The sequence below is a fragment of the Nipponia nippon genome, unplaced genomic scaffold (assembly GCF_047370975.1).
Source record: "Nipponia nippon isolate SJK-2023a ecotype South Korea unplaced genomic scaffold, ASM4737097v1 scaffold_1, whole genome shotgun sequence".
Taxonomy (NCBI): Eukaryota; Metazoa; Chordata; class Aves; order Pelecaniformes; family Threskiornithidae; genus Nipponia; species Nipponia nippon.
In genome coordinates, this window is record NW_028262290.1 from 150179842 (window position 1) to 150198094 (window position 18253).

Below are 18253 nucleotides of genomic sequence, written 5' to 3' on the forward strand. Positions count from 1 at the left end.
AGGGTGGAAGCAGCTGATAGAAGGATTGAGAAGCTTAGTTTGAGTCTGAAATTACTCCTGCTTAAGTGCTTTCAGGCTGGGTTTGGGTGGTGATTTAGGGTAAAGCCAGAGGGAGCAGAGCAGTTTTACAGAACCAGATGCAGCTAGAAAGTTCATTACTCTTCAGTACTGCAGAGCACAGAAAATTTTGATGGGTACAAGAGCTCTGGTCCTTGTATTGTTATTTACTGTACGGGATAGACAGCTTTTTGGTTATCTAGATCCTGTCCCCATCTTCCTAGAATGAAGAAGGCACAGGAAGAACAGACTTTCTCCCTGCTGTAGTTTCTTAAAATGCAACCCTAATTCCCCCACCTTGGTTTAAGGCATTTTGTTATGAAAAGTCACAATATACTCTCAAGGTGAGATGTCTCCAGGAAGCCAAATGGTACTTGAAGTCACAAACAAGCTCCTGGACCTCACATACGCCACTCCTCCCCATGATGCTCCTCCACCTGCCAGATGCAACAAAAATAACCTGTCTGGCAATTTTGCCTCTGTAACCCTAACCCTAGCCTGAAGTGCACCCACATAGGAGTTCAGAAACTAAGAGTCAGTCTAAGCCCTTCAACTGTACTACTAGCTGCTTCTCCCTTAGGAGAGGTTCAGAGGTAGCATAAGGCCTTCACCTCATAAATCTGCAGTATTGTCTTACAGTGTGGGCCTCGGAGGACACCACAAAAATAGAGTCTTTAAGTGCACTAGATTGCAGCACCTGAAACCCCCAATGTGATACGTAGCCAGGTAATTTCTTCTTCTAACTCACAAGCCCCAGAAACCTCCCTAACACTAGTCCTATCCCTAACTTTCAAGACTTTTCAGGATGCTACAAAAATAAACTGACTGTTTGCTGTAGGTTTTCTAACCATAACGCAAGCCCTCACTGCCCCGGGGTAACTGTAGAACTGCACTAACACCAGTCTTGTTGTGTGTTACTGTGCCCTACAGGGTGCAGCAAGACTAACTTGTCTGGCTGCTTTAGGTTTTCTAACATCAACCATAACTTGAACCTTAACCTGAAATGTACTGTGGCTCATGTAGTAGATCACCCAGTAAGACGCAACACAGGGCCTTCAGCATCACGAGCAACAGCATTGTCTTGTACTCTTTTTACTGCAATATGTCCCAATAACAATGATGAGAAATGCATTAGGTCCTAGAACTGAAACTTAAACCCACCCTGTCAGTTGCTTATATTCAATGGCAACACAGGACAGAGAACCCTACCAATCCTAGTCTTTGTCATATCTGTCTGAGCCCTGTGTGATACTGTTAGAGTAGTGTGTGTAGATCCCCTAGCTTCTCAAACACTAAGCCTAAGTTTAACATCCACCTATTTGGCAAGGCTTCTGGGTCAGAAACCCCACATTATACAGCATTGAGTAGTACCACTCTTCTCCACAATGATCCGGGATCTGAAAGATGCAGCAAATTTAGCTTGTCTAGATGTGTTTTCTTCTAGAATAAAACCTGATCCTATCTCTAAGTCATAAAGAAAGGAAGTGGCTCATACAACAAAAAGCAATGTAAGATGCCCAGAGCCCCTCTGCTTCAGTTTTTCTCCCAACCTTTCCATCTTCCTTAATGCTTAACAAATATAGTTTGTTCTTCAAGATGCTTTTGGTTCTTCATCCCTAATACAAATTTGTAGGGTGCTGAGGGACCTGCCATTACAAAAAAATTAAACAAGGCTGAGAAGTACTTGTAGTACTTAGTATGTTAGCTGCTTTCTAGACTCTACAGAATGTAGTAATAATTAATTTATAGAGTTTTACATTACGTAACACCGATCCTAATCTTAATGTTAAAATTACCTAGATGATCTATATTGTCAAAGGTAATGCAGTATCTTCACAGTATCTTCAGTACTACCAATAGCTATCTTGACCCATACCATCTCATTGCTTCAGTACACCAAATTAAAAGTATCTAGAGGCTTTCAGAGGCTCACTCATACCATCCTCCCTGCCAATCCGTCCTGGCTTCTGCATGAGGAAGCAAGAAGTGCCTACCTGTGTCTTCAGGATCTGGATTACTTGCCTCAGTCCTAATCCCAAACATAAGTGCACTCATGGGGCCAGACACCACTTTAAATCTTAATATAAGGACTTATCACACTAAAATGGGTCCTCACTGCATTTTTCTAGATTCTTCAGGGTGTAACAAGAATGACCTGTCTGTATTTTTAGGTTCTAGAAGGCTAATCCTAACTGTGACACTAACTTTGAGTTAGAAACTGCCAGCCTTTTGTTGAAAAGCAATAAAAGGTGTAACACCCTACACTTTTTCTCTAGTTATATTCTGGGTCCCTGCAAAGATATTTCAATAACAACTGTAGATGCTTTAGATTTTTAAATCATTAAAATGCCCTTGATCCACTCCTGTTTAAGAGGCTGGCTGGCCTGGACTCTGGAACTGTGCACTAACGTGTACCTGATAAACTAGTTAGTATGCTACTTTAAAAAAAAAAGAAAGTATTGGGTGTAAATAATACTAATCCTTTACATATCTTTGCTGGCCTAGCAGTCTTTAGTTAAAACACTTCTATCTGATATACTTTCCCATATCCACAAAACAAAATTAAATAAGACCTTCAACACTACTAATATTGGTCCTGTCCTTAACTCTCTGGGCTCATCCTCATGCATGCAGCAATATGAACAACTCTAGATTAATTTTATTCTGAATGCCCAGCTTTAAACCCTAACTTGCTATATAGCCATACAATAAAAGAAAATGTAAGGTGTCTGCTAAACTGATTCTACATCTTCTGCTACCTATTTGTGCCTTGTAGCTTTTTCTATAGGCTATGTTATAATCATTAGTCCTAACCCCAAACCTGTCTCTTAATTATACCCAGAGGAGTATCCCCCACAATGACAGTGATTGTAATACATTGAATGGTGTCTGTCAGGTCTTGTCCTCTTTTTGAGTTTAACGGGTCTTGCAGAATTCTGTTGTAAAACAAAAGTCCTTTCAAGTTTATATAAACCATCCACTAACCCACTACAGCCTAACTTTACTTTTGTCCAGGAATGCATTTCTCAAGTTAAGGAATATGTAAGACCATCATCTTTCCGAATCATCTCTCTTTCTAACTCTGTGCAATTGGAGTCATTGGACAATATATTGGACTCTTTAAGCTCTTGGTTTTGGAGACTGCATCAAGGAGACAACCCAGTCCCCAGGTCAACTGGCAGTGTCCTTTCCGCTCAAGGATACTGGTAGCCTTGAAGAGGCATATGGAAAATGTTGCATCTGAGACATAATAGTAAGATTTCAATTTTTCATCAAGATCTTGAGACAGCTGTTGTTTCATGGAACAAGTTGGAGAGGAATCTGTCCTGGCAACCATGGCCAAACGTCCTCTTGGAGAGATCTGGACATGAGAGGATCATGCCCTTAGTGACAAACAAGGAGCAAACTTCACTGATGGTGTGGAACACTGCAAATTTTAGGGAAAGACTTTAGATGTTAAAAACTTGCCATGAGAAAAAAATGCTACTGGTAATTCTGATATTCTTGTAACAAGATACCTAATTCAGGGTGAGGGGAACAGGGGAGATTCATCCTCCCAGTGTATTGCATCATGCTTCCTTAATTCTGGAAAAAACCATCTACTTTGGTGTTTCCTGGATCTCTGTGACCTGCCAATGGAGCTGTTCCCCTTCACACAATCCATCAGATGTTCTCCATTATTTAATCCTACTGCTGACTTGTGCCAGCAAATTAAGCTGGGAAGCCCTATTGGGCAGAAAACATTTGGGAGCAGAACTGGGAGAGGGTAGTTGCAGTGCCTGAATGTTTCCACTTCTCTGTGCCCCGCCGCATGTTACTCCTCCACTGTAATTCAGCACTGCCATAAAGGTAAGGACACAGACATCACTGCTTTAGCATTCCTGGTACCTCCAGGAGACAGAAACTCATTGTTTATGTTACGTTTTTGGTTTTCAAGTCCTGTTACACTGTAGGGAAACTTCCTTGCATCTCTGTTGTTGGCCATGGATTTCATCACAGTAGGGAAGAAAATGGGCCAAGTTCAAGCAAAGAGAATTCCTTATCTCCTGCAGACTGTCTCTGCTGGGGGGTGCTGATTTCAATGGTCTCTACTGTAGCAGGGAGGATTTCTCCTTATTGGTATCACCTGGGTTCAATTAAATTGACATTCTTCATCTGGAGAATTCAAGTGCAAGCTTGCAGCTACTTTTGGCTTGTGTTACCATAGACAAGGCCAGAGAGGTAATCTATAGACATCTGTGACTGTACTTCCACTGCTGTTGCTGAAGTAGGGCTTTTCTAAATTTTATTCCTCCATTTAAGGAGATGGGTAGATTGAGATTTAACTTACATCAGTCATGGGAACTGTTCAGTGTGGATATTTTGCACGCAGTGGCTGTTATATTGAGGTCGGTATTTTGTGACAAAGCCAAACGTTCGAGCACCAGTGACTTAAAATAATATGGAAACCAGCTAGAAAGTAAAAACAACATTTGATGATGTAAACCAAGGGCTCCAACAGCACTCTAGGCCTGGATCCTCACCTGTCTGAAGGCATCCTTTCACAAGACCAGATCAACTTCCACATGTCCCATATCCTACCCCACATCCTGGGGTAGGGAGAGATTTAAAGGGGTGACTCCATCTCACAGCCTGGAGGATGCAACAGGCACCATGCTGCTGACATCTAGAAGCCATTACAGAGGAGCATGAGCCTCGGTCTTCACATTTCAAACAGGTACCCTCCCTTCTAGACTTTAAGACTGGGAATGGACTGCTTTTAATTAAATGGGTGTTTAGATAATTTGACTACTGTGCTTCAGCTGGAGTAGTCTCTTAGCTCTTAGATGTCTGGGCTCCAATGGCTTCAGAGAGTCTACTGGCCAAACAGGGGTGCCCATAAAGTTAGGCAGTGACTTAGCAATGCCTCAGGTGGATGTGGTCAAGTAACAAGGCAGCTAAAAGCCTGAGCATTTCTGAAGTCCTGTGTCTTTATGGATTTTGAAAAAGTTGCCCTCCTTCCTTTGTCTTTGGAAATGATCTCACATATGGCAAATACTACTCTGACTTAACCAGAAATTCATAACTATCCCTGGTTTGTAAAAACAGTTCTTCAGCATTTCCCCTTGCTCCTACCTAGTCCAGAGCTTTGCTCTGGGAATTGGCATCTTCTGAATCTTATCAAATTGAGACCAAGCATGATGTGTGCAGAATTCTTACAAGGGAATGGCAAATATTACTTCTCTGCTGTTTTGTAAGGATGGAGGGATTACTTCATTGATTCATATCGATTCTTCCCTTTACTTTTTTTTTAAAGACTATTGCACCTATAAAAAAATCCAGTACTTTCGATTTGAACTGGTCTAGTAGAAATACGTTCAACAGTGCATGATGAATACATAAAACCATGTCATGGCAAAACTCTCCATAACATCCAGTAGAAGTTTAGTTATTGGTACCATGAAGTAAAAAGTGTCAGCTCATATAAAATAACAGTTCAAGTGCATGCTTTAAGCTGGTAAAAAATGCATGGTGTACTGAGTTGACTTAGCCAGCAATGAAGCAAAAAAAGCTGCATTTGTGTATGGACAAACTCCTGGAAAATCAATTGAGGGGTGAGAGGGACCTTTAGGTGGAACTTGCTCTCCCATGGGAAGGAGTGTTAATATAAAACACAGGTCCGGGTGGGTGAGTACGACAGCAGCCTGCGCATCGTCTGCATTTCCTGCTCTTGATGGACAGATCAAACCAGGGAAATTATTGGCCCTACTGCCAATCTGAATTACAGTCAGCGCAAAGAAGGCTAGGATTAAAAATATGCCTAGCCACCAGGGGATAAGCATCCTTGATAGTTAAAGTACTATGCAGCAGACAAGAGGATCCTGGTCTCTCCCCATGGGATTGAAAGGGATATTCCAGCTTGAGCCCAGCGCCCAGCTCTAGCAGCAACCAACAGTGTAGTGCTGTTAATAAAATTATCGAACCTCATTTTAAAACCAGTCAGGTTTTGTGCCTCCACTATTCCTCCTGGTAGGTAGTTGCAGAACTACAGTCCTCTGATGGTTAGGAACCAGCTTCTAATTTCCAATCCAAGTTTACAGCTGGTCAGTTGGAGTTACATGGAGCAGAGTCTTCCTCTGTTGCTTTCTCTAAGGATTTATGTTGTTTGTGAATGGAAGGGACAAAGGCTTGGTTTGGGCATTGTGAGTGAAGTGACTCCATTAGCTAAGGAAGACCGATGGCTTCAGACTCAGCTAGACCCTGAGAAGCTTGCAGGTGCAATATTACAACCTCCTGGCAATGGAAAGTGGTATGTGACATCCCTTAGTTATCTAAGGTGGCTTGTCCATTGAGGCATTAAAAGCAGATGCCTAGGCATCTCAGGCACTTAGCACGCAGAAACATAACTTGACCCAAAGCTCGGCTAAAACTGTATAAAACCTTAATTTGGCCAGTTCAGCGTGAGGGCAGTTTGATCTAGGCAGGTCTCTGTCAGAGGTAGGACTGCACCAGTGACTAATGCTGATACTGTGCTTCATCTGCTGTTCCTCTTTGTCATGCAACCTTCCCATTACCTGGTGACACAGCTGGGTTTAGGGACATGGCTGGGGACATCTGTGTTATAGCTTAAATGCAAGCCTGTGTGCAAGCATTAATCTGTCTCACACTCTTATTTTTTGAACCCAAGCTCACGTTTGTTTTGGAGCCTTTGGAAGAGACCAGAACGTGATCTCGGAGGGGAAGTTGGACAGCTTGATTGATTTTGCCTGTTAGCTTGTGGCAAAGTACAGCCCTCTTTGCAGTGTGGATGGGACAGATCCTGCTATGGTTATGGCTGCCCAGATGATCCTCTAACCTGTCCATCCAGCTTTTGTCAAAACGGCATCCCCATGGCAGAGAGAGAAGCTGTCTGGGGCCTCTGCTAGAAGTACTTCTTGTTAGGTAAGGGATGGTGCTGTGGGATTTGCAGACACAGCATAACAGGCACAGGTGCCCTCTTGAGTCTATGATGTTAAATCAGAGCTTCTGAGAGATGGCAACACAGCGTTCTTTGCCACTTCGTTTGGGCATAACCTGAGCCCCCATCATTGTGCTGCTGTATGCAGAGCACACAGGGAGATGGGGCTGTGTACCTTCGGTGTCTGGGACATAGGGCTGCCCCACTGCCAGGACTGTTTCAGTGTCTGGTTTGGGATACAGCTGCTGGAGCTCCTCGGTGAACTGTGTGAGCAGCTGCATTGAGCCACAGCTTTTCCAGGGGTGAAGATGATTTTGGTCTATGACAGTAACTCTGGTGAATGCAGTGCATGGTCCTGGGATGAATGTTAAAGTTTCTTGCCAGCCTCCCAAACCAGAGTGAAGCCATTTCCATCCCTAATTAGCTCTATATAAATTGGATTTACATGAGTCTCCATGGAGGGCAGGGCAGCCTTGGGAAGCCATTCTGCTCGTGGCCCAGGTGCTAACCAACATTGGTGCTGTCTTGGTCTTACCTGGGCTGAAGTCAGATACCATGTCAGTAAATATATATCTATTCCTTTACACACATATACTTTGCACAGAGCACAGCCTACATATAAACACATATTTGTCTCTGTACTGTACGCATATGAATTTCTTATTTTCTGAGGACAAAGTTTTAACTGGAAATAATGTCTGGAAGCAGATGGGCTGAGCAGCCTTTGATGAGCAAATGTTTATTGTTAGCTTCAGCTACAAGAGCAGTCATCAGTTAGGGCGAGTGCAACTACAATTGAATGATGATGGGTTTTAGTATTTCTTTGTATAGAAAAAGTCTGCGTTGACTGAGCTTTAAAATCCAGTATTGTGCAAAGGCTTTATCTGCATAGTGAAGTTTCTTTTATTGGTCTAGCTGGACAAAAAGTCAGATGCATGCAAGCTTTCAAGTGCCTCTGAAGCATGTGTTAGGGCTTAATTTGATTACAGACTTCATAAATGTTTTGTAGGGTCAGTTTTGTTTCTTTAGGAGTCTTTTAGCTTATTCTCTTCAGATTTAGAGATTAATATTACTATCTGAATGGGACACAGCCTTGAAAGAGGTGGAAAACTATTTCTTTTGGGATGCAATAGGTAGCACAAGGCAGACTTGGTATATAATAAATAATTTAGCTGAGAAACAAGGTGAAAATCATTGGGTAATCATTGGGTATGTGGAAGGGGGGATTCCACCTGTGTCCATGCTGTGGAGTCACTGCAGTAGATGAAAAGACACCAGGCCTGTGGGGAAGGGTTTCTGCTTCAGTCCAACCAGTCCGTGAGGGCCAGCTCCCCAGCCCTACTCAGCAGCAGGGAAACTGTGAAAGAGATGCCAAGTGGATTTTGCATGTTGCGAAGTCCAGAATTTTTTTTCATGAAAGCATGCTCTTTTATTTTTTTTTCTGAAATCTGATTTCAACATATGATTTCATTCCTGTTTCATTCACTCAAAATCCTATTTAGAGAAGTGGGTCCCTAATTTATCATGTGAAATTTTCAATACCTTTCTAGAGATCCAGCTACAGTTATGCCTCCTGGTTCTCCTCTACATTAATCCTACAAAAAAAAGGTAATTGGGTTAGTCAAGCATGATTTACTTTTTACAAATCCATACTGGCTCACAGGATTTCTGTGATATGTTACAACATGTACCCTCAGAGGATTCCTAAATATAATTTATAATATATAAGTTCAGTTCTACAATATAAATCTCTCTGAAAATAATTTCCTGATTTTGTTTGGTACTAACTGTGAAATAGAAAGGAAAACTCTTGCTTTAGAGATTTTTTTAAAAATCTACCCATTTTATAACTCTAAGAGGCTTAAACAAAATCTCACTAGATGTGGGGTTTTTTTGCTGCAGTTGCCAATATAGTATCTTGATAAAAAGAAGTGCAGGTTCATTTTGGTTGTATTAACATTTTGGATACTTGTACAGTCCAAGTCCACATATTCTTTGACACTGGACTGACATGATGGGAGGTGCTATGAAGTGATATTTCTGATGTGAAGCTGTTCAAGAATGAAATGAGTTTCAGAGCCCCATGGCTGGGTCTCCTCTCTTGCCATGTGCTCACACTGGCCAGCTCTGTGCCCTTTGGGACTGCAAGGTGAGCAGATGAGCCTACAAATGTTCCAGCTTTGTGGGGAATATTTTAATTGTCGAGCGCTCTCGTAATCTTTTTTTTTCTCCCAAGTAACAAGCGATAGGACGAGAGGAAACGGCCTCAAGCTGCGCCAGGGGAGGTTTAGGTTGGATATTAGGAAAAACTTCTTCACCGAAAGGGCAGTCAGGCATTGGAACAGGCTGCCCAGGGAAGTGGTTGAGTCCCCATCCCTGGAGGTATTTAAAAGACGGGTAGACGTGGTGCTTAGGGACATGGTTTAGTGGTGGGCTTGGCAGTGCTGGGTTAATGGTTGGACTCGATGATCTTAAGGGTCTTTTCCAACCTTAATGATTCTATGATTCTATACGCCTATGAACTCCTACAGCAGCTACCTACAGGAAAGGAGGTGGAAAGAAAGAGTGAAAGAGAGGACTATATACGCATGGTGCTTGCCTCTGCATATTCACCTTCTCTTCAAATGAGACTTATTTGCTGCCTCTCGATTCCCGTGCATTGGCCCCAGGAGGCTGTGGCCACGCAGCCCAGTTGGACCGTGCCTTGGACGGCAGGATGGAGCTGGGCGCAGTATTTTGGTGGGCTGCCCTTGGTGTCCTGCCATGAATCCAGGCAGCCAGCCAGATTTTCTGCCTTTACTTCCAGGATTTGTGCTACCTTGGAGGTGCAAACCAAATGGAAATCCTGCAGATGATGGAATCAGTGGAGACGTTTTCCATGCTGAACAGAGAAGGGAGCTCACCCACAATTCAGATGAGCTGCAGAGAGCTCTGGCTGCCAGACCTGCCTGGCAGGCTGGGTTCAGCTCTCTGGTAGCGGGGATGGCTCCAAAGGGTTAAACCACCTTTGTTCCCACTCTCTGGACATACTTTAGCTGTTGCTGCGGGTCTAGCAGCCCAAGATAAAAAGATCACAAGCTTACATTTTTCTTAACTAGCAGTGTTTCTCTGTAATTCTCTAATTCAAAGCAGGCTTTGCTCACTTTTGTGCTCTCTTTACAAGCCATGATGATGATAGGATTTCCGAAATCAAAGCTGAGTGCTGAACTGAATTAAGAGAGAAAAAGCCGCACTGCCTGGTTCGGGAGAGCAGAGAATAATTGCGGAGGATCCTCCCAGCCGGTTTGGCAGTGGTGGTGGGGGAATGGTTTTCTTCTATCAAACTTGTTTTATTTTTATTGTAAAATAAACGTCTTCTGGGCATTGGATGGCAATTACTCACTCTACCCCTCCAGGGATGAGGTCGCACCAACCGCACATCACAGAAGAAGGCAAAACTTTCCCATTTAGATTAAAACTTACATCAAACAAAGCGAACATCAATAAAGCAGCTTGATGTTTGTTTCTCTCAAGACTGGCTCACACTATTTCTCTAAACACTAAGTCTGTATTAACACATTGGGCTTTGAACTTTCATTTGATGGATAAACTGCTCTTCAACTTTTTGCCCCAGTATGGCAATAAGGCTTATTCCACACTCCTTTACCACCTTCTCTGCAGGGAAACATGTTAGCTGGGACAGGCTAATCCATTCAATAACTCCAAGTACAGTATAACAAAAAGTTAATTAAACGGGGTAGTAAATTTATTAAAAAATAACTGATTATTAGCTAAGGTCACTCATCCTGGCAGAACATAACAAAAAGAGCAATTAAATAAGCTATTTGAAAAATAATGTGAAATTGAGCCTAGAGGAACAGTTATCTTTTAGACTGATCTGAATTTAAACTGCACAGCTTTGCACACAGAGTGATTGTAAAGTCAGAAAGATGTGATTTCTCAGCTCCTTAAGGTTATCCTTCCTAAATGTCTTCAAGTAACATTGAAAACAATCAAGTGGTACCAAAAGGTACGTTAAAAACTGAAGCTTTCCATGAAGTTACAGCTGCTCTGTTAACAATTGTTTCCCACTTCACAGGGAGAAAGTAAAGCAGTTTAAATGCCACTTCAGGGTGACTGGTTTGCTAATGCTGCCTAAGTAATGGTTACCATTTCACTTTTATTGTGCTCTTGTTAATTAACTCCCACAATTAAAGAAAACAGAAATTCAATAAGAGGAAGTCAAGAGATCTTAAGTTATTAAATGCTATACATCTGTGAAATCTGGCCGAGAAATGTGGTTTCAATACTTGATTTAGCATTTAATAGTTCTTTATTAAGCTTTGGGAACTGAAACGAATCTTCTTTGACCTACATAGCCAGGATAAACCTATTTTAAATGTTGCTGAAGACAAATAAGGAAGGAGAAATACTGTCTGCATGTTAGACTTAAAATGACGTGTACAAAATCATGGCCTGTTAAAGTCAGTGGAAATTTAGACTCGTACTGGCTTATGATCGAGATCTGTGACCTCTGATGGTGCAGCGGGCTGCCCAGCAGCAGCAGAGCAGAAGCTGGTCTCACTGTCTCCTTGCCTGTTCGTTTTGTCCTGCCAGGGCAGCTGTCTCTCATTTGTACAGGGGCAAGTGCTTGAGACCAGTCTCTGAACAGGCATCGCTGACACACGGAGCAGATGGACAGATGGATGGATGGAGGGGATACTGTGAGGCAGCCCAACCTAGGGCAGCGTCCATCAAGGAGCAGGTCCTGCCATGGACCATACCCGGCTCACACCTACCTGCCAGGGTAGCCATCAGTGATGTCTTTGGTCATCCATGCAGGGTCACTGCCGGGGCTTGGTTACAGCTCCATTTCAGGTTTTCTGGTCCAGTGCAGATGTTTATGAAATCTAATACAAGAGAGCAGAAATCTATTACACGCTTAAACAGAAAATCATAAATGATCTAAACTGTCTAATTAAGCAACTTTTTTTCTTTTACTTTGATGTTCAGGCAGGTGTATTGGCCTATTTATTATCCAGGCTGCCACATCTATAGCTCTGCAGGTTCCCAGGAGCGAGGGTGTGACAGCAGCGTGATGCTATTTAGTGGTGATCCCAAGCATATGTACTTTGGCTGTTTGGTTCTAGCAGTATTTTATTTTATTTTCCTGAAGGTTACATAGAATAAGCATTTTACTCCAGAAACATTTGAACAGTGGCCGAGTGGAGTTGGCTTCTTTTACCAATATGAAAAAGTATATTAAATTATGCTTGGATAGCATATACTGAACAACCATGAGTGAATTTCTCTTCCAGTAAGTTTTTTCCAGCTTTCTCCATGGTGAAAGGCACCCATTTACTCCCACGTTCTTCAAATTGTAATGTTTACTTCCTTTGTATATTAGTGAATTTTTTAACCAAAAATATTTCTGGTTTAGGCTGTAAGGTTAAGTGCTATTTGTGCTCTGTATGTATTATCTGGATGCATCTCTCTGACAAAAGTTGAAATCTGCATCAGCTTACCGTTCTTGCACTCCACTTATTTTTGACTATTAGAGATGACCAACAAAGCAGAAAATTAGTGAGGTTATTTTTTACTCCTCTGTGGTATATAAAAATGTTCTCTTTGCCTTAGAAGTCGAGGCCTAATCTGCCCTTGGAAATGCTATAGGTTGCTGTAGGAATGAAAAAATTAAACACAGCAGTCCCAGGAAATAGGGAATTATTCTAATCCTACTGTGTTTGCAAATGCAAAGCCTGCTGTGTAGGACAACTGTTCCTTAAAATCCAGAGTCATGGAAATTGCACCACATATTGTTTTCTGTTTCATGTGTTGTTATTTGATTCAGCTATGTTCGCGTGCCTTTTTGCTCTATTTTTTTAAAGTAACAGCATGTGAACTGTGAAAACATGTATGATGTTTCCATGGCTAGTCTGAGTTTAGCTATAAGCTTTTAGCACCTATTTTACTGCTGTTATAACTATTTGATGTAAACACATAGAAATGACTGTAAAAATGCAGACTTGAGTGCATCAGGCTAACCTGTACTATTAAGGCACCATATTTGAACATGAAAGTGACAAAGATTTCACCATTCCTGTATACGTAAAAACATATCTTGTAAAGTTAATTGTTTACACATCTTTCTTAGGTCTATGGTAATTCACAAGATTAGAATATTTAAGTAAAAATGCCAATTTTTTAAAAAAAAAAAGGTTATTTTTTAGCCTGTATGGAAAACGTATGTTACGTTGACTTTGAGTTACAGTTTTTTAGACCTTACGTGAAATGTTTCAGACCTCATTACCATGTGCATTTATACTCACAATTCAGTCTGTGGGAGCATTTGAGATAAAAGCCCTCAGGACTCGGAAAACCATTCACAGATTCAAAGAGCTGGTGCCCACAAGCAAGACCCAGGTGGGTCTCCACAGGCTGCAGATTTCTTTCCTCCTAAAAGCTGACTTCATGCATGTTTCTAACACGCACAGGCACAGACACACACACTAGCTCAAATCTCATTGCAAAGACCCCGGGCAGTGATGAGCCTACTACCTCCGGTAAGTCAGGCCAAGTTTAGTTACTCCTCCTTATCGGCAGCCACTGGTTCTTACGTAGTGGCAAAAGCGAGGAAGCCCTTGGCTTTCCTATGCTGTCTGTGAGCAGCATCAAATGGTCTCCCCACTCCTGGGTATCTTTGCCATGGATGACTTAACCACGGTCGGGTCCCCTTGCGGCTGCTTCATTCCTGAAGTGACCACCCCGGCGTGCTGTGAGCCTCCCTTGTCACTGCCTTGTCACTGCCTGCATCGCTTCGGTATCTGCCCTGCTGCCCACACCATTGCATTGCATTGGTAAAAATACTAACATAGCAGAGATCATAAGAGCGCCAGATTTTTAATCTCGGGCATGCCCATTTATTTCTGTATAAATATTTGAGTTAAAGTTTAGTGTAGTACCAAGCCAAACACTTTGGAGAAGTTCAAATAAACTGCATCAGTCAACATGGTTGCCTTTATCAACAAGAAATGCCATCTTCTCCAAAACAGAAATGGTTTGTTTGACAAGATCTGTGCTCCATGAAACCGTGCATGCCTATGCTGGTTCTGTATCACTCTCATATTTATAGACAATATGGTCCATTATTTTGCTTGGGTAGAGAAGCAATGTGGCAGTTCCTGGGTAGATCCTCTCCTCCTTTTTCAGTCTTGGAAAAGTAAGAATGTATCAAAGCCAGGGGAAATGCCAATGTGTTTACTCCTAAAGTATTAATTTCAGCAATTTCCCAGCCTTTAGGACCCTTTAGGGTAAGTTAGTCGGTCCTTTTGATTTAAGAACATTTAATTTTAGTAGATTCTGGCTTGAATCCTCCTTCATGAAAGATGATTAGCTTTCCAGTGCATCTATGTCCTATGAATTGAATCAGTTCTCCCACTTTGTTCTGAAGGCAAAAGCATCTATTAAATATCCACAAACCCTTTGTTTGAGCTCCTTTTCTTCCTGACACATTTTATACACTGCATTATTAATGCCACTGATGCCTGTATTTTCATTCATTTCTTTACCTTTTGTCTGTTTTATCAGTTGGCTCCAATTTCAATTTGTACCTCACGTGTTGTTATTAACTTTCATTTTATATTCAAAAATAAATGTTTCACTTCTGTTGTTCTGTTCAGATCTCCCTCTAACCAGGATGTTTTTGTGGCCAGAATAACTGTTTTTCCCCTCTCTCTCTCCAGATTGTCAGTCTGGGTGCATCCAGTAGTATGTCCCTGAGCAATTTCCAGCTTTTGCTAGTATTTCCCACTTCAAATGATGTACATTGCAATGGCAATGAATCAGGAACTGACAGACAGAATTAAAACCCATGTTCAACCCTCCTCAAATTTGTAGAAGAAGTAATGGAATAAACAATGTCAGAATAATTTAATACTGAGAGAAGTAATTGAATTAAAGCCCTTTTGTGTACATAATGTCAAAATGCATAAAAGAAAGTAAGAAACCCATATGTGGAAAGGAAATACAGATTTTCAACAAAATCAGTTTCAGAACATGCAATTTTCCTACAAATTTGCCTGTTTTGTAAATGCAGACAATTACTTGCTTTCTTGCATAAGACACAGCTGACGCCTAGATGCTCACCCTATGACTGAGCTAAAACACAATGCTCAGTCTGTATTGCTGCATCTGTGTTTTAGTGCCCAAAGGTCTTGAAAAAAACCCTTTTTTAGGATGCAGTGAGTTACCCCTGGAACTGGCTTCCCCAATGAACTTAATTGTATTTTATGTTATTTAATTTTACTCTCAATAGCTAGGCCAGTTTAGGTGCCTATGGTTGGCTGAGAGGAGTGCCATCTGCAGGGAATGCTGCAATGGAAGGTGGCACAGGGCCACTGGGGCAGGGGACTGCCAAGCCGCATGGTGCCCGAGCACAGCACCAAGCTCGCAGCCAGGCTGGGAGGCAGCACGGGCCTACAGCTCAGGCAACTTGCTCTGAGTCCTCCAGATTCTCAAGGGATCACTCCCCAGATCTGGAGGAGCTGAGATGCCTTGGGCCCCATAAAAGTGATGCAAAAGCCTGGAGGGAGGCTTTGGAGCAGCTGAACTGAGGCTTAGGGATGCCACTGATGCCATTTATATTGGACCAGGTACCTAGAGAGACATAGCGTCCGTGCTGTTGCCACTTTGGTCCTTGAGGTAGCCTCTCAGCACTGGGCTGTGGTCAGGCTGGCACCATGAAAAAATATAGGATGTTGAACAATTTCATAATTGTTTGTAACACAGCAGGTGCTCTCACCTCAGTATCCAGGATCCAAATTCCAGCCTGAGAAGGGACCCGAGAGATATTCTCCAGTTCCTCAAGGATGTCCCTCGACATCACGCAACATGGTGGTTGCCTGAGGTGCATATTACAGTCATGCTATAGGATGTTTTTCTGGGAATATCACCTTTCCTGTGTGGCCAACACCAACACAGCTATAGCATCATAGGCTGAAGTGTGGGAAACTGCCCCAAAAGCACACCTGGAAGTCTCCCACCAGTACCCAATTTAAACATCCTTTTTTTACTTCCTGTGAAAGTCCAGATATTTTTCCTCATCTGTGCTCCCTTTGGTTAGAAGTGGGCAAATATCTTCATATAGGCAAAGGTCACATATCGCTGAAAAGAGACCAAATAGGAGGAATGGAGATAAATGTGACTAGAAATGAGAATTTACCTAGATTATTATAAAGCAGGGGTCATCCTATGACTGGAGTAGGTCTGGATGCTGTGAAGCAGCTTGAATGGAAGAGACTCTAGTCTGGGGTAAACACAGAGCAGGAGTTATGGATTAGATCTGATAACACCATGCTCAAAAGGGGACAGAAATATCACAGAAGTTCTTGGAAGCAAAATGGAATATTATTTTCACAAAACCTTTGGAAATGCCAACGTTTGTGAGGGGTGTTCGTGGTTAGAGTTGTATTAAGAATAATATGCTTTTTTTCCCTCTTGTAATTTATAATTTAGTGGATATCTCTGACCTTTTTTCCTACTGCTTCATTCTAATACTACTACTGAGACTAAACTGGCCTCATTTCTTTTAACATAGGCTATTATCTGTTTGTAGATTTTTATGCCAGTCTTTCTATAAATGCTTATTGATGTTTGACATTGTCCTGGTTTCAGCTGGGATAGAGTTGATTTTTCTTTCTAGTAGCTGGTATAGTGCTGTGTTTTGGATTTAGGATGAGAATAATGTTGATAACACACTGATGTTTCAGTTGTTGCTAAGTAGTGCTTACACTAGTCAAGGATTTTGTAGCTTCCCGTGCTCCGCCCGGTGCACAAGAAGCTGGGAGGGGGCACAGCCAGGACAGCTGACACAGACTGGCCAAAGGGCTATTCCATACATCAATAAGTATTTATAGAAAGACTGGCATAAAAAGCTACAAACAGATAACAGCCTATGTTAAAAGAAATGAGGCCATTTTAATCTCTAATATTACAGAAAGGAAAGCATTACTTGGAAAAGCTAGATGTCTGTCCTGATTTCAGCTGGGATAGAGTTTATTTTTCTTCCCTAGCTTTTCCGAGCAATGCTTTCCTTTCTATAATATTAGGCATCTGATGATGTAAAAAAATTAATTCTTAAAAATAAAAAGTATATTGAACAGATTTAATGATTTTATCATCTTTCCTTACTATCTTTTTGTGTTTAAACATTAAGTTATGGTGAATTTAACTCCATAATTAAAATATTTTACTACGTACAAAAGAAATGCCACAATCATTACTGTAATGCACATGATCCATATCTTATTTTCTGGTAAAGTGTGGGACATAAAAACATAGCAAAGTGGGTTATTTAATCAACATACTAAGCATATGGATGGAAAATGGGAACACATGCTTCCAGGACCTTCACTGAAAATTTTATCTGTATCTTGTGAAGAAGTTACAGGCAACCCCCTGCCTCTGTTTTTAGGGAAGTTTTGAGGCATACCAAACCAGAAATGCATACTGTAGAATGTCAAAAGACAGCACCAATTTCACTAATGGCAGGCACTTTGTTTTCAGGTTTTCCTAATACTTTAAGAACCAGAGACTACATTAAATACTATGTGCAGCTTGTGGCTACAAGCCAAAAGGAAGCCCACATGACATTTAGTGCCCTTGTCTGCAAGCTGATAAGAGAGTCTGGATTCTCTAAACTCTTTAAGTGCTCAGTGTCAAGCTGGAATTCAGTAACTGCAGCCTGAACAACTTACGTTATTTAAAAATGCACACTTAGCTCTAAGAGGTTTCCAAGCACTCTAATGCTGGGGTATTTGAACAAAGTAATAGGATGCTTTTAAAAAAGCTTTTTATTTTGCAACTTTATGTTCTTCATCTTGTTCAAATATTATTTACTTTAGAATTCATCTGATAGACTCATAAAGTTAAACATGCTACTCAATAAAGTGGGACAGGGCTCTGACAAGCCTCAGGAAACTTTAAAAATGTTTGAAGTGTTTAGACTTTACTATATCACAAAGTAAATTTTGCACAGTTTGAGTGTGTGCTCTGAGATCACATAAAAATGCTAGACAGAATTATTCCTACCCAGTCATTTGACCTACCCAGACCTGCCAGTTTGTAATGTTGTGCTAATGAGCTTGTGTTTGCTCCTGCCTAGGAGCTCCAGAGTTGTGATAACTGCATAAAATTGTGCTGGAATCTCTCTGCAGGATAATCCCAAATATCACTGTAGCAGGCTCTTAGTCCATCCCAGATAGGAACTAAATTGCCCGGTCT

At 41.6% G+C, this 18253-nt stretch overlaps 1 long non-coding RNA gene across 1 annotated transcript; it reads left to right on the top strand.

The window, feature by feature from the left end:
* Positions 1-3803: 3803 nt before the first annotated feature.
* On the top strand, positions 3804-10056 carry LOC148057666 (uncharacterized). Its single transcript, XR_015703828.1, has 3 exons — positions 3804-3906; positions 4559-4774; positions 9801-10056. It is a non-coding gene; the product is annotated as an uncharacterized LOC148057666 (long non-coding RNA).
* Positions 10057-18253: the final 8197 nt, after the last annotated feature.